The 15,024-nt window shown below is 46.6% G+C and overlaps 1 protein-coding gene across 3 annotated transcripts in view; it reads left to right on the top strand.

The window, feature by feature from the left end:
* The first annotated feature begins 387 nt into the window (after positions 1-387).
* The window catches only part of RAB27A (RAB27A, member RAS oncogene family), a 465,531-nt gene continuing 450,894 nt past the window's right edge, over positions 388-15,024 (top strand). For all 3 annotated transcript variants that reach the window (XM_086958330.1, XM_086958326.1, XM_086958321.1), the window contains exon 1: positions 388-523. The gene's annotated coding sequence lies outside the window, so the exon portion shown is untranslated. The remainder of the gene's footprint in view (positions 524-15,024) is intronic.

The following is a 15,024-nucleotide window of genomic DNA, read 5'->3' as shown; positions in this document are numbered from 1 at the left end:
CGCCTCCTTCCCCCACCTCACAACTCAAAGATAGCTGTTGCTGCTCCGACGAGGGAGTGTGCCGAGAAACGGCCTGGGCTCGCACTCTCCTCGCTGCGGTTTATTAGACGAAGCTCTTTCTGCACTCAGGGGGGAAGTGTTTATAAATGCATTGATCCTGCGGAAAGCCGGGCACATTACATCACCTTATAAAGTCACCGAGTGAGAGCGAAGTCTCAGCCGCAGTATCACTTAAAGAGGCTCCACGCCCTCATCCTGTTTAGAAAATAGTTTCACTTTGTATTCAGCTGCTCGCATCACGGTCCACATTCTGAGACATGCAGGCGGAGAGACTACATCTCCCGTGAGTCTGTGCGAGCTCTGCCAGTGCTAGCAGGGGAGGGGACAGTTGCCTTCATAAGGACCCAGGCTTTGAACAATTTTGAGAATTGTTAGACAGTTTGTCACCTGGACGGATTGAAGATGCTTGCGAGCGAGGTCACTCATGAATGACGCACTTGCAGACGACGGAGTATTATGGGCTGTGAGTATTATGTTTCTTTTAGTTTCTTGTGAAATATGCTCATGGAGTCGTTGTAACTAATGGTGCATGCAACCAGGAAAAGGGCATTTCCTTTTCTTAGGCAGAAGTTATGTTCTGTGAACGTTAGGCCACTGTCACTCTTTCCACCCGTCTGTGCTCGAGAGAAGCGGAAGAGCTGAAGCAGCGGGGTGACCAGACAGATAAATATAAAGTGCTTTATTTCTGGACTCTTTTGAATCTGTGTTTTACTGGGTATTTATAATTCATGTTTTTCCTTTAAGTCTAAAATACTATAATATCAAGTGGTACTATTATACTGCTCATTTTGTTGGCTGCAGAAGAATGAAAAGCTGAGAGGACAAACTGGCATTTTAACCTCTGGCCTCCTACCTACCTCTGGGGGCGATTTAATAAGGCATATGTTGTTGGCTGTACATTGTTGTAGGCAGGCAAACGAGCACCGACATTCTGTAGGGTAGAAACGAAGTTAAAAGCTTAAAATGCATATTTTGATGTACATTACCTAGTTTGTTATTGTTATTGTTATAGCGGGTTTATATAGCGCCGGATCACCTGCAGGTCTCAGGGCGCTTTTGACCACAGAACATAACAGCCGGGATACTGAAAAAAAAGGGTGGAGGGAAGGGGCAGGACTTAAGCTAAGCTGAGTGCTGTTCTGAAAAGTTTGAAATTTTTAATTTGAAATTGTTAACTGTCCATGGCCACGTGAGAGGCAAGGATATGGTTTACACCAGAATCGTGATTCTAATTAATGTATACAAAGCACACGCTGCCAAGTTTTTACCGGTATGAAATGTTGGAAAGCTGGTCAAGCACCGTGTAGGCAAACTGCACAATTACAAAGCGTGTTATTGCACAAGTACCGAGGGTGCGCTCCTCGAACGGGAGAAAACGTGAGCTATACATTTCTCCACCAGCCTTTTACTGTAAAATGTTGTGGAGGCCACTACGTGTGAGTGCACGTATTGATGACATTTCCAGTTTTGCTGCTCACCCCTGTTAATAGTCAGAGCTTCATAAAAAGTCCATGGCTGGGTAAAATATTAGAAGCACGTTTCTTGAACATATATGGAGAAGTAAACCTTCGAGGTGGCCAGATTTTCAGTGGTGCTGGGGTTCGGATCCACTCTGAACAGAAGAAGTTCTCCATCTAAAGACCCATGAGCTTTGCCAATTGCCTCCCTGCTGCCTGAAGCACTGAAGCACAAAAGTGAAAGCGGGGGCTTGCTCAGTGCATGCACCATGCTCCAGTTTTCAGCCTGTTGCTTTTTCAGCTCTCCCTTGCCTAGCTAGTCACTGGGTGGGATGGGGTTAGTGAGGATCCTGGCCCTGCCCGAGCCTCTGACGAGATGGGAGAGAGTGAGGTGACAGTCTGATTCATGCCGCCATGTGCACCCCAGGAACAAAGCCTAAAACATCCAGGATACCTTTGTGAATTGTGGTGCAGTGTGTCACAAATGTGGTGGCGCCTGCGCTTGATCGGCCCGTGGGGTCACAGCTAGGAATTCGCCAGTCTTTGATGGCTACACTAGCTCCTCTGTATGCCTGCCAGCCCGCAGACACTTTCACTTGCAAACCGCACAATGACTTGATACAGTGGGTCGTATTTGGTTAAATATCTAATGTGTCCCCCTCATGACTCTACATAGCCAACATGAGTCAGTTAGTCCTCCACCACTATTTACTTGTTTATTTTATGTTGTAGTTGAAATAGGGGCGAGCGCTGAAGATCCACTACTCGGCTATGGTTTTGCACCCTTAATACCTGTCCCTCTTCAAGGGTTTGCACCATTACTAGGAAAAATAGCGTTCAGAACTCGAGCCGCGAGCATGCCAGGTGTAGTGCAGATCCTGAAGGCTAAAGGAATGATTGTTTGAAGAACCACGTTTTGAGATTTTTTTCAAAATTTAGGAAGGCTGAGCTTGGTTCATAGAGAGAGGGGAAGAGCATTCTGAAGCTTAGAGCCTTGAACCCGAAAGGTTCTTCTGCCCCATTTTGATAATCGATGGGGCGTGCTGTTGGAACTTCTGAAAGGAATTCTAGCCAAGTGCTATAAAAGATTTCGTGAAGGCTGCATGCCGATTTGACTTCGATTCCTTTGGCTACTGCAAGCCACTGCTACAGTGTCAGATTTTCTGAGAACATAGGCATAGGCAACCATGATTTTTTGAATAAAGTAAAGAAAGGTAAAGATAAATAACAGAAAGATGTAAGGCAAAACCTGAGTGTGTACTGTGCATGCACGAGTTATGTATAGTCTTTTTGGCTTGCAGTATCAATCAGTCACAAAAAAACAAACAGAGAAAGATGTTCATGCACAGTAAATCCTCACATCCCTTACTCTCTCCGTAGAGACTAAGGGGGTCATTAGGATCGCGGACGGCCTGTAGTCCGTCCGCGACCCCTGAGTAGGAGGGAACGTCCGCATGGGCTGCGGAGTTCCCTCCTGTGCAATTAGGATGTGACCGTCACCCTGGCGGTCACATCCTCTATTTTTAACATTGCGGCGGGTGGAGCTTCAAGCTGCACCTGCCGCAATGTTAAAAATGCACGCATTGCATTTGTATGTAGAAAGTGGCAGGCACCACGCGGTGCCTGCCGCTTTCTGCATACAAATGCAGGGGGTTACCATAGGTACCCCCCATGTGCACCCCCCATCCCCCCTTCACCTAGGGGGCCCGCAACGGGCCCCCGCAGTGAAGTTACACATGCTTTTCCACGGCGGAAAAGCCGCCGCGGAAAAGCATGTTTCCGAGCACATCCTAATCTGGCTGACGGTGTCTGAGAGACACCGTCACCATATTAGTGCTTTTCTGCCTCAGTTGTAAGCCAGCCGCGGACGGAAACCAGGACCCACCAGCCATCCTAATGTGGCGGTGGGTCTTGGTGGGTCTGCAGAGGATTTTCCGCATCCTCCGGCCCGGCGGTGGCTTCCGCCGGCCCATAGGATGCGGAAAATCCTCCATCCTAATAAGCCCCATAGTGCGGGGTGAAGGAGGAATAAAAAGAAAAGAAAGAAGCACAGCAGGAGACCCTAATTTGCCTTATGTATTTAGGGATAGGTCAGTAGGTCTTGGCCCAGCCACATATGTATATCTCTCCCTGGCCTGTCTACCAGGCAGGCATTGTCTCTGAACTCCACCCCACCAGGCCTATCTGAAACTTGGGGAGCAACGCACACCTCCGCATAACAGGCTGGGATATTAAAAGCATTAACTCTCCTCGTCCTGGTGGAGTGGCTGCATGGTTTCTTTTGCGTTTTCTTTTACTGTTCCCCCCAGGGCAATGACTGAAGACGGGAGGTAGGGGTTTTATTTCTTCTATCCTTTGCTTTGACTAAGTGCTATGGAGGAGTGAAAGTTACACATACCGTTCAGCCTTGCTCAAGAGTGGGAGGACAACGTTTGTCCATTGCATCTTGGCAGCAAGGATGTGTCCTAACGTCCAGAAATGGCGCCTTTGGAGCTAGGTAACCAGGTTCGAGTCTAGCGTTGGCTCAACATGCTGTGATTCTGAGCAAATCACTTAATCTACCATGCCTTAAAAAATGAATGTGTCCTTGGGTAATGTGACTGGTGCTCATGTAAAGCGCTCCAATACCTTCGGGTCGAGTTTGCGCTATGTAAAACTGTAAAAAAAAAAAAACTTGCTGCTCATGTGCAGTAAAATAGAACCCTCCCAGCACAGCTTAGGGAAGGAAGGGAGTTGTTGCCAAGGCCCCCTGACAATCCTGATGCTGACGTGTGGGAGATTTTATATACTCACCCCTCGCCATGACTTCAACTATACTCCTAATGGCAGCTTTCAGCAGCACCATCTTGTGTAAGGGTCCATGGGCAAAGGTGTAATTTTTAAAAATGTTATACCATGCCTCGCCCAAAGGTGGTGTAGTATGTGCTCTGGAAGCAGGTAGTAGGTGCTCCCTCATTTGAACACGCACGGAACAGTTCTGAGCAGGGTACGCAAACTGGCCCTGGCAATTAAGTCGAACTGGCAGTGGGGTTGGGGGCGAGGGGTTACAGGGGCACATGGAAAACACTGCAGCTGCTCCGGGTAATAAAAACTGCCCCGGGGTCCAAAACCAGCGCCCACCCTAGCGGCCCACCGGGGAAACGCCTGGGGCCCGCTATGGCCAGTCCGGCTCTGGCTCTGAGGTGTGATGGGGCTCATTCAGTCTCACAAAAAAATTGTTAAAGAGGGCCATTGCAATCCACATATGTTCTCCTGGTCCCTTCACATACTTTGTAAGTAGCTATTGTCAACATATCACTTTACCTGAACTCCCACTCAACTTTAGTTATTTTATAGAATGTCTTACTTTTTTGTGGTAATAGTAAGACTTTTGTTTTTTTTGTGGACTTTCATTGTTTTTATAGAGTAGCAGGTCTTTTAAATTTTGACGCGAACCTCACTGAGAACATCCCTTGTTTGCTGATGCAAATAGGGTGCCAGGGCAGTTGCAGTTTTTCGCCCCATCCTTTGCGAGCAGCTGATTAGATGATTCTGAGATGTCTGTCACATGTGATGCAGGCCAAAGATTATCAGGGCAACTAGCAACATCTCCGAATGGCTTGTTCATTAAGGTGAAGAGTGTGCTGGGACAGCTACCAGCAGAACTGGCCCTCCCTTCCTCTCTTTGTTAGAGGGTAACATAGGATGAGGAGGTCTGAGATATAGCACAGTGACCTGCTTGCAATTAAAAAGAGAACACCTGTCTAGCTGTGACCTATTCTGGGCTTCACTGGTTCACAGCGTGTTGATGACCAGCGAGGACCAGGGCTGCTGACATCTTTTTGAATGGTGAGAGCAGGGTGCCAAGGCATTCATCAGCTGTACCGGCGGTACTACATCCACATTGTTTTGAGGGTCAGAGAAGCCTGGCAGGCCACTTCAATTACACCTGTACCCCTGACTCACCCAACCCAGGTCAATACCTGTCATTTTGTAGAAGTGAACACCGGCCTATGTCAGTGACTCCCATTCTGGGGCACTGACTGACTGTCCAGTGCTAGGAATACCCGGCCTGGCCAATGAATATTGAATGCCATTTTATCCTAGTGACCCTCCCACTTCCTGGCTCAGTAACTGTCTGCCCGACACAGTGACTTCCAGTCTGGTAGACTACAGACACCTACTGACTCCTATTCTAACTGACGAATCACAGCCCAGTGTCCCCCCACCCCAGGCAAGTCCAATGACTTGCAGCCAGGCTGAGTGGCGAGTCTGGACTAGTGACATCCATTGGCCCAGCCAGGCTCTAAACTGGCGAGTAGCATGTTTTCAGGACAGCTATGTTTTTTTTTCATTTTGACCGCAAGTAATGTGAACAATTCTGACATTGTGCTAAGTCGATGAACACATTTAAAAAGCACACGTAAGCATTCACAACATTCGGCTGCACTTGCATTTGAATTGGAATAAGCACAATAAACAACGTATAGCCGTAGGTAACTTCCTCTTCGCACATATGCTGTTGTTGCTACTTAATCCTTCTTCGACTTTTCGACTACTCCCTGCTACTGACTCCTACTCTTACTCCTAAACGATCCATTTGAGCAAGTAACATTTTTTTGTTGAAATCTACAACTTATGCAGCAAATGATTAAGGATGCGCAGATCAGTAATAGTATGAAAAACAACAGCCACATAGTCGCATAAATCCAATGACCCTGGACAAGGGTTGAAGTGAATTCCCTGTGGGTTTTATACACTGGAAATGGGTAGGTAATGGGTAAGTCTGAATAGAGCTAAGAGCATTGGCAGTGGATTCCTGAGTTGCCCAGAGTGGCCCAGGCAGTGCTGCTGAGACAAGGCAATACTAGGAAGGAACATACGGGTTATTAGCATGGAGGCACACACCACACTCAGGAGCATCAACCTTGGCACCATTACCATGAGAGGGGGCATTCACATTTCATTTCGCCTAGTGTCAAACTATGTTGTTCTTCATTAATGTGTTTTTTAAAAAACTTTTGTGGAGTGGATAGCATTGTGGTTAAATATGTTTATTCCTGTGCTAGGCCAGTGACACTTTAATGGCAACCAGAGGAAGATGTGAGTGTTGCCTTCTACTGCCATATTTGCCAGTCCAAGTACTTTGAAATAAGCTTTCTAATTGATGGCTACCCACAGTGCACTAGTTTTTATGACATCATTTGTTGACTTGTTTTGGCTGGTTCACTATTCCTCATTTAAGGTTGACTAATATGTATATGATTGCTGTCTCATAAACACTTAAAATAAATTCGAGAGGTGCACCCTCTCTATCGTATTTTACCACCAACATCAACACTTAACCTTCACTCCGTCTCCCACCCATGAAACTCTTCCACTAAGATACACCTAAGCAAAGTTACCGTCTGTAAACAACGTGAACCTCATACAATTCTAACAAAGTACATTCAGAAATCCTTGGAAGCATCAAATGTTATAAATATAGTCATAAAAACCAGGCACAAGTGATTGAGCTCAGTAGCAAAAGTTAACTGAGCACCTTTCGACTGTTGAGTGCAATATCAAAGACTAATCACGTTTTAAAGACATTTAAATATTGCCCATATATTATTATATCCCCCACTTTGTAGACTGGGGGCGATGTTTTGTCTCCAACATCAAAACATTATTCTGTCATATTTAAATGTAATTCAAATACTATGGAAATTATATTATACCTTGTCATCAAAATATTTTTGTAGCTATTATTTTACTTGCTAAGTCATGTTACAACATAGGCACTGTTCTCATAGCCACAGTTATTTCAAGAGGGGACTGTGAATGTAGAAAAAACACCAAACGTGTTGCTTCCCTTTTTAGGTCTCGGACCGGAAAAGCTGGCTTGCCAGCTTCCGGTCAGAGAATTAATGATTTTGAGTACGGAGCTTGAACCCGCCTCTGTACTTGACCTCTCCTCAATTGGCTGGCTTCCTAAACGGAGGCCAGCCATTGGAGGAGAGATCAGTCACTCCAATGTAGCCCCGTCCTTTTCGGATTTGGGGGCGTGATTTTTTGCGTTCTTTAGACAGTGACGTTGTCCGTCACTCAGAACAGCAAAACACGCCCCCAAATGCGAAAATGACCATGCTTTCTCCGAGGCATTTCTGCTTTGCCTCGGAGAAAGACGGTAGTGGTTTCCAGAGCTGCTCTGAGCTGCTCTGCTCGTCCCCCCTTCCCTCCGCTTTCCTTCGTCCAGCTCTGTCCTTCCCTCCGCACGCAGCTCCGTCCCCCTCCCCCATCCCTCCGCCCGTAGCCCTTCTTCGTCCTGCTCTGCCCCCCCCCTCACTCCGCCCGCAGCTCCGTCGTCCTGCTCTGCCCCCCCTTCCCTCCGCCCGCAGCTCCGTCGTCCTGCTCTGCCCCCCCCTTCCCTCCGCCCGCAGCTCCGTCGTCCTGCTCTGCCCCCCCCCTTCCCTCCGCCCGCAGCTTCGTCGTCCTGCTCTGCCCCCCCCTTCCCTCCGCCCGCAGCTTCGTCGTCCTGCTCTACCCCCCCCTTCCCTACGCCCGCAGCTCCGTCGTCCTGCTCTGCCCTAGTACGTTCCTGAAAGACAATAGGCAGCTTCAGTTGTGGACACTAAATGGGGAGAAAAGGTCCAGGTCGTGGCATGCACCTCGGAGGATTTCCGAGTCCGGGTGTGCTCTAGTGGGGGGTGGTGTCCTGCGCCTAGCTCGCACAAGTATCCCTAGAGGCGGAGGCGCTACTCTTTGCCCTGTTACTTGTTCATCCCAATGGGCCTCACTTGAAATGGCAAAAAGAAACGCCATCTTCTCGAAGGGTGTAATGGAATCCCGGTCACCCGGTCTGCTTAATTAAAGGAGCGTTCCCACTTCCATAAAACTGCGCTTAATTGCAAAGCAGCTCGCGCTCCACCAGAGGTGACAGTAGCCCCAAATGTACCTTTGCTAGTGTTATTCAAGGGGCAGCTCCTAGCAGTCAATCCGAACAAATGGCACAATGAACCTTTTCTACTGCCCCCCTCGCCCCCCCTACTACCCCGAGATGCCTTAGCCCCCCATACTACCCCGAGATGCCCTCGCCCCCCCATACTACCCCGCGATGTGTCGCAATTAAGTACCAGAAATTAGCAACTTCGGTAATTTCGTTTGTAAAAGAATCTTTTTACACAAAGCGCGTTTCTATTTGCGAATGAAGAGGTAACATATCTTATCAGTGTTAAATTATATACAGCGAGCTGTTCTGTTCTTTTGGTGAATGCTTGTTTTAGTAGCCGTTCAGCCGGCTCAGTATCGGCATATTTTAATTTAACGAACCAACTCGCCCTCAGCAATGAGGGCGAAACTTTGCAACAGGGGCGTTAAAAGCGGGCGGGAAAGGGTTAAAGGACTTTGATGAAAAACTGAGCTCCCAGAATGCATCATCGGTATGTGGCGGGGGGGGTGGGAGAATGAGTAAAAGTATAGCGGGGCTAGGGCAGAGTCATTTGTACTTAGAAATACCGGTTCCACTGACCCCTCACAGATAGGACAAGGGCCTGTTTATTCTCTCATTGTTTGGCCAACTCGGACCGAGTGTGACGGACTCCCCCCCCCCCCCCCCCCCCCCCCCCCCCCCGACCTGCATGGAACAGTATAGGCGCTGGCAGTAGGGGTGTGAAGACTGCCGCCGACCCCCAGGATTGCTATGCTGCAGTTCAGGACAAGAATGAGCAGGCAAGAGGGCTTTACAGTGTGATTGATCTTTTGCGTTTGCAAGGCATTCAAGGTCAGGGGTCAAACGGCTTCTGGAAAAAAGATATTGCTGTTAACTTTTCGTCCTGTGACTGCAAAGAGAGGATTTTGTAAAGTGACCTATCTGGGGTCAGGGAGTGTGAAAGAAAGGGTAGTAGGTTGGGATTTCTTTTCTAACACCCAGCAACATTTGAACACCTGGAAATAAACTGGCACATAATTAAAAATATGTCCGTATGAAGGAAAGCGCACAGGAGGCACGTTTTTAATTCTAAAGTGTGACGGAAACAACGTTTCTGATAGGTGCGAAAATGAGAAATATTCCCTGAAAGTTGACAAACGTATAGATATTTCAGTTAAGCTGTATGTTGTGCAAAGTTATTGGGCATTTCAAAGCAAATGTGCAGTTTGTAAATTCAGTGCGCTTCCACGCGATGCCCAAGTGATATATGTGCAAATGTATGCTCTAAAATGCACCCTCGCCTCATACCACACACTTACCACTCTGCTGCTGCAAGGGTCCTCCAGGGCCCAGCCAACACTCCCCCCCCCCTCCCCCCCCAAAACCACAGGAAGCAGACCCTGCCCCTCCACCCCCACCCCCCACCCTTGGCTCCTCAGGGCCCGGCCAAAACCCAGAAGCCTACTCATAACCATAGACAGCAGCAGCCCCTTCCCACCATAAACCATATGTAGCAGCTCCTGCCCCTCCGCCACACCCTGGCTCCCAAGGATCCGGCCAAAACCTGACATGCCACCGCACAGACAAATAACCTGAGCGCCGCTTGCGCCGTAGACAGTCATGGCTGCTGTCCCATTACTCATCTCTCTGCACAAGCCCACCACGGTCACTGCTGCAGACCACCTCCCCCCCCCTCACCACCACCACCACCACCCCACCCCCACGCGACAGCCCCACTCAAGAGGACCGTGCGGGCGGGGCAGCTGCTTCAGTTGGGGTGAGCCTGGAGCCAGTCACTTCCACGAAAAGGGACCTTTGTCCGCAAACCAGCCGTGCCACGCATCGCTTGTCTCGCAAAGGGAGCTCTCTCTGAACACAGACCTACAAGGTGGCTATGCTGTTGTTTTATTATAGCGCAGGCTTCACCCTTTCAAGTTTCACACCGTTGTACAAGATTTAGTAATAACACATGGAAACAACACGGAGAAACATGTCCAGAAAACAAGATAACGGGAAGGAGTTAGTGGAACAACTTCTCTGTGGTGCATAGAGCGTCTGAAACAAAAGCGCATTGCCAGCATTTGGTGCAAAAACTCCAGAAATGCACTCGCTGATCTTTAAAGCGAGAGCAGACAAAGCACAGCACGGAGACGATTTGAGGGGTTAAAGCAGCACAGCTAGCAGCAACGAACAATCGCACAGAAAGTCAAGAAAAAGCCCCTGATTCAGAGTTTGCGAGAAGGAAGGTGCTCTGGATCGTACTTGATAAATAAGTATACCGTAGGGTCCGTTATGCGATTAATAACACTTATGACAAGTTTATGGGGTATAACATGCTGATTTTAGTGCTTACTGCACCAAAATCGGAATGTGCGCTCAATACTTTATACTTTTACCCTGTTACACTCCGGCAGGTTTAACCTCACAAAATTTAAAGAAGGAGGGATATTTAACACACCCAGTGATTACTAGGATGAGTAAATAGCACTCAACTCATAATTCCGACCACTACGCAAACACGAGTTTTCGTAGTGCTTGGAAAATAAAGGTGGCTAGTAAGCATTTTAAAGTATACAGCTTCACTGCCCTCATGAGCACGTCTTCATTTCACCATTCACGTGAGTGTGTGTGTGTGTGTGGGAGGCTCGCTCTGTCGCTCTGTGTGTGTGTGTGTGGGGGGGGGGGGGGGGGGGGACTCTCTGCAGTGCAGCCACAGAGCATGGGTCACTCTTGGCATTGTAAATGACAATGCAATTTATTTAACGATTAAGCTATTGCAATGTAAATGACAATGCCATTTATTTACGATTTAAAAAAAAAAATGTCATGAGCAATGCCAATAGCTCTACCTTTAATAATGCTGAGACCATTGCATTGTAAATGCTTGTTAACATCTGATACCGTGAACTTTATAGTGACACCTAGTGACATAGATACAGAATACAAGCGAGGAGCTTGAGAGAGCTGGTCCTTCTCCCCTGGATAATCTAAATCAACAATATGAACGGGCTAAAAAAATGTCAACTGCATCCAAAATTGAGTTGTTAGAGGGAAAAACGAATAGGTTTTTAAAAGAACCCTCAACCACCAACCTAGTTGGTGGCATGCTTCATCATTGAGTTAACACCCAACACGCAATACCTATAAGAACAAAAGGTGACATAATAATCCAAGATCATTTCTGTACATCAGGTATTTTTTATAATGCAGTCTGCGATGTAAAACATCCATCCAACAACATCATAGGTGTGAGTGCATGCGCAAAGATCAATCATCCCAGCCACCACTGATTTGGCTAGTCATCAGTGCTTTTGGAAAGCAAACCACAAAAGAGTCATCATTCTCAGTAAGTGAAAATGCACTTTACTTAGTAATTTACCTACAAGCATTTCTCGTTGCACATGCATAAGAGAAAACGCGTGCGGTAACTTAAAGTCAGTTCCAACACTGACAGGTTTCTTTCGCATGCATTCTGAAGTCAGCGTTCCGAGTAGGGGGCCATGACCTCTTTTTTAAGAGCAATTTGTTTAGCATCAAAATGTTATCACATATTATTTTTTTTTTTTAATGAACCTTTCCCATGCAGATAATTCTTGGTGTGAGTTAACTAAATTGGTACACCTCAACAGCCAGGATAGCCTGACTCCAGTGGCATGGAGAGCATGGGACCCACGTCTGGGCATACCCATCCCACTTGGGGTGACAAATGCAAAAATGTCCTATATTCACCCCAGTACAGAGATTTGGGCCTAAATCCGTTGTTTTTATGCTCCCCATGCCATTCCAGTTTGAACCCAGCCTTATGCAAATCAGTCTTGATCCTGAGCCCAATGGGAACAGTCCAGCCCAACTGCCAGGCCTGGTTCTCCCTGGACTGGAAACAAGCATTCTACGACCGGTTTTGGGGTTTCACCCCTCATCAGAAATTGCTTTTTTCTAATATGATATTTTACAGGTACACTGATATAGGCTAAGGTAGTAACTACACCTTCCCCCTACATTTGCCCTGCCATTATACTACGTAACGGTTCTTGGTACTGACCTTTAAGGTAATGACTAAATAACATGGGGGTTTCACCGAAAACTAGCCTCATTCATTATGCACGAGGATTCTTGGAATCTCAGCAGGACTACCATCTCCTGCATAGTAACTATGTAAGAGGGTCATACCTTCCGACATGACACTGCAAGGTAGATCCCCTTAGGGTACCACTTTGGGTATATCAACACCATATCTTTGCTGAGGCAGGGAGAGGAGAAAAGGACTTCCATGCTGACACACTGACGCGAGACGCTGAAGTTCCTGCACGCAGACACTCCTGCTCGCAGTGGTCTGACATCCCCCGCGGGGTGTCCTTCTCAAGACCAAGACGGGTCCCACAGTCTCACTCTTCAGGTAATGGGCTTGGCTTTATCCTAGGGGGATTCTTGGCTCTGCACCTACATACATGTTAGGTACACACAGGTACATCTAGACAGGTTTGCATTGTAGGAGTACGCATTTATTACTGTCATGTATTTTTATATTTGCCTGTATTCATTGTTTTAGCACTATGGTAGGAGTCTACCATCCTTTTATTCTATTGGTGCTGACAATCATTTATATCTGTTTCTGTCTTATGGTTGTTTCAGCACACCTATTTTACATTAGAATGATTATGGTTCAATAAATGCTTATTGAAAAACGTCTCCACCATTTATTCTGTGTATTCCTCTGAGACGGAGAGAGCAAAGGTGACTGAGCGAAAAGTACTGTACTGTTTCCACGATTCTGAGGGATCACGGTTGTCATGTTTGATAGTTGCCAAGAACTATTCTCTCCTTGGTAAGAGAAGTGTATAGTGGCACTGTGAGCTAGCTGGTATACAGGCTAACATTCCCGGACTGGGTGTCTGGAATCAGTCTGGGCACCAATCCTGCAGTGTATGTTGTCTAAACGCGCAGATCCTATATAGAGTTATAGGAACTACACAACATAATTGTCCATTGATGGCACATACTGATTCTAGAATTTCTACTGAAATGTGCCATCCTGCAGCCTTCCAATAGAGTATGGAAACTAGAAGCCCTATTGGGGTTTCTGAACTTTGGAAGGCTGTACCTGCCAAAGTATGTTGAGCTGGATAACCCTTTCTATGAATTTTAGCACCTCCCTTTCTGTAAAAAAAAACTAGATGGATGCTCACACAGGTATAAGGCGTGGGTTTCAAGCAGACATGTTGGAGATTAACTATTTCCAAACCAAGAATGATAAATGAAACCCAGAACATTAGGCTACACCTATGTGCTATATAATGAGGGATAAACAACCTCCAATTACATATAAATCACATTTATATTTCACTGAAATTCTCAAGTGTGCAAACTGCTATCTGGAAGGAGAGACCCCTTATGCAGGGTAGAAAGAAAGATTTTAATAGTTTCTCCTATACATACACGAGAGATAGCTACTAAAGAAATAATGTGTAAGGCTCATGTTCTACACCTACATTGGATGCATTGGACCTCATGGCAAATGTCAATTGACTGAATACGTTCCAACACTGAGAAACCAGGAATTCTAAAATATTGTGCAATAATGCAAACACTTCATATATGACCTTTACATAAATATTGGGTTTTTCCTCAGGGATGGCTGGCTCTGCACAGCTACATGTGGCACTAAACAGAAACAGAATTTTTCTGCTTCTCATATTTCAGTATAGCTGGTGTTTCAAGATGAAGAGCTTTAATTGCTAAAACTCAGAGTACAGCGTTAAGCGACTTTACTGCACAAAAAACTGAACATCAAGCTTCCCTTTTAGCCTGAATTATCCAGTGGCTATGGTATTTTTAAGCAAGCCTTGACTGCTAGTGTTGGACGTGGGATTGTTGTGGTACAGGCTCTATATAAGGCTCAAATTACACACTATAATCTGCCGAGTAGTGTACTATGTGGTTACACAATGCATGACCTGCTGCTTGAAATATAAATGTATGTGCCTGATTTAATGTTCACTGCAAAGACTGAGGGCCTTCAAAAAATATGAGTAAATACTCTACTAAAAAGGGCTCTGCAGACTCTGTGTTTGAAACTATGGAGGAGGGCTCCTCAAACTGGGTGAGTTGGTTCAGTAGAAGATTCCTGAAAAACTATAATTTGGACCTTCCAATAAACCATCTGTTCCAGTTCTTCGGGTAGAAGGCACTTGTACAGTTATCCCGCCGGGTACCAAGAAAAAGAAAAAAGTGTCACATACTTAGCCTACCATCACTAGCTGGCACCAAGAAAAACACAGCTGATAGGTAGGTCCCGAGCCCCCCCGCATACTTTAAAGCTCGTCAGCCTTAACACTAGGTCGCTATGCTGTCATAGTCTCGAGATTTACACTCTACTACAGGGCGAAGACATTGACATCCTGACCTTGTCCGAGACCTGGATGGGGGATAACTCCCTACCAGACATCATAGCTGCTGTCCCTGAAAATTATGACATCCACTGGCAGAATCGCATAGGGAAGACCAGAGGGGGAGGGGTGGCAATAATTTTTAAGAAACATCTAGCAGTGACTAAAATTCTGGCGGAGTCGGCGGATTTGGCCGACTTGCTGGCGATAAAAATTATGTTTGATAACATGT

The sequence above is a fragment of the Lissotriton vulgaris genome, chromosome 2_1, assembly GCF_964263255.1.
Source record: "Lissotriton vulgaris chromosome 2_1, aLisVul1.2, whole genome shotgun sequence".
NCBI lineage: Eukaryota > Metazoa > Chordata > Amphibia > Caudata > Salamandridae > Lissotriton > Lissotriton vulgaris.
Note: the sequence above shows the minus strand (reverse complement) of the source record. Positions and strands in the feature narration are given on the sequence as shown.